The sequence below is a fragment of the Phalangium opilio genome, unplaced genomic scaffold, assembly GCF_054372755.1.
Source record: "Phalangium opilio isolate 3A_F unplaced genomic scaffold, DU_Popi_V2 ptg000086l_1, whole genome shotgun sequence".
In the NCBI taxonomy this organism is placed as follows: domain Eukaryota; kingdom Metazoa; phylum Arthropoda; class Arachnida; order Opiliones; family Phalangiidae; genus Phalangium; species Phalangium opilio.
In genome coordinates, this window is record NW_028324191.1 from 777,665 (window position 1) to 779,811 (window position 2,147).

General features: G+C 34.2%; 1 pseudogene across 1 annotated transcript; it reads left to right on the forward strand.

Annotated features, from left to right (window-relative positions):
- Positions 1-591: 591 nt before the first annotated feature.
- LOC149650526 (uncharacterized) lies at positions 592-1,910 on the forward strand (annotated as a pseudogene). Its single transcript, XR_016371535.1, has 3 exons — positions 592-1,211; positions 1,315-1,572; positions 1,753-1,910. The product of XR_016371535.1 is annotated as an uncharacterized LOC149650526 (transcript).
- The last annotated feature ends 237 nt before the right edge of the window (positions 1,911-2,147 follow it).

Below are 2,147 nucleotides of genomic sequence, written 5' to 3' on the forward strand. Positions count from 1 at the left end.
TAAGATTTTGACTTTAGTTGTTTTTAGGTTGTCGAAGGGTATAAAACCAAGTTTTTCTCATAAATTACAATTATTAAAATCACCCTTAGACACCCGCTGAGTGTGAGATATTTTATCAACCAATAATAAAATGGAATCCCTCCGGCGGGCGATTTCAAAAAATCTGTATTTTTTGGCCTTAATTTAATTTAATAAAATCCAGGAAAAAGAAATTTAATGACGATTTACCCATTGGCAAGAAACAAAATTAAAGGATTAACATTGTCACAGATATTAAAGCATGGCTTTTTTTTCTAATTGGAGAGAGAAAAGGTGCTTCATCAATTTAGCCAGCAATTTACCACACTCAACCATTCCTTCGAGTCCGTGAATGCGCTAAATTTAACTGCGAACTCCTACGATAGAGGAAAATCATTCCGAGAGTAACCATGACGAAACAAAAAAACCTCATTTGAGCAAGCTATTTCTAGAAACGGACCAACCTCTTTTTTCCTAGTTTTGCAAGATATGGAACTTCACGGAAGTACTTGCAAAGGCTCGTTATCGATAAAGAACGAAAACACTGGCTTTGCAAAAACTTTTTATTGTGAATGTGACGAAAACCATGTTTTCGAATTTTGCACTTCTAAGAAGCTCGGAAATAGCTATATATAGTCAACTTGGTGATATTTGTCTCTAACGTCGGTTCAAGAATGCTCGAAATTCAATCCAGAAAAGTTCTACCTTTTCCAAGATTGGAAATTTTCATAGAGACATCATAAAAAATGATAACTACAGTGGAAGCTGTGGTTGATCTCTCGAAAATGCATACCTTGAGTGAGGCTCTCTTTGAAGAAATATTAACTGAACCAAAGGCAAACCCGAATATGGATACTTCGCCTTATAAGAGAGTGTACATTGAAACCGACGCGAGACACGCGTGTCGCAAAAATTCTTATAAATTAGACGTGATGGCCTTGGGAAAGAATACCCAGAAAGTTTTTGGAATTGTGCATGTCGCGAAAAGTATGGAAACCTCCCGCCAAAAGCACCAAGCTATTGGAACAAGCAAACTTTATGAAGAATTTGGTAGTAAAGGCGTCAACGTTATTGACCACGCTCATGATCGAAACACTGCAGTCAATAAATTTATTAGATCTAAGGATGATCAGAGTACAACAAATAATGTTAATTTTTGCGCGGAAAAATTACGAGCCCTTATCCTTAATTGTGTTGAACATTGAAAATTGCGATCTGGCGTCCAATTGTAAAGACTCTGACATATCAAGTAGTGTAATTGTAGAAAAAGGCTACTGAGTGATTTTTTTTAAAAATACCACATTGTTCGTGAACGCGGAGGATTATGTAAAATGTCGTGACACCTACTACACCGAAAGTTTAACAATACTGTTTTAATGTACATTGATAAACGTATATACTACAAAACATCATATTCGCTTCGGCAAGCTTTATCAGTTTTAGACTGGAATGAGCATGTTTGCCGACCGTTTACATCTTCATACAACACTGAAAGCGCGAAACATAGCAAAAAAAAACCATTGGGAAGAAAAAGTATAAGTCTAAAACTTATTCGTAAGTACAAAAGTTCGAACACTTTATTCCGTGGGGTAGATCGCTTTCGCACGAAAAATGGTAAAATAGAATTATTTCTAAGGAAGGGATAGCGTTTCAGAATCCCGCACATAAAAAAGTCAAGCGTCTGACCCCTTGATTTAGTCATTCCTTTATATTTCATATGTATGTTAATTTTAGTTTTGTAAACGAGATATAGGCAATGTTGGCCAAATGATCTCCTAGCGAAGATTATTCAATTCTTCAATTTCAAGTACTCTAACCGATTTGGGTTAAGCCAGTTAACAACGATATTTTCCTAAAATGCGCAGATTATTTCGAAAGTAAATGAAGATAAACAACAAATTATGGAAAAGGCATAATATTATTTTGGAAGTAAATGAAGATAAACCACAATATTTTGGAAAAGGCATAATATTATTTGGAAATAAATGAAGATAAACAATAATATTTTGGAAAAGGCATAATATTTATATATTAATATATTAATTTGCTTATTTTTAAAACTGGAATTTCTTCAAATAATTTTCCACCCTGGTATGAGAATTGTAAATGTTTCAGCGTTTGGTTAAAAT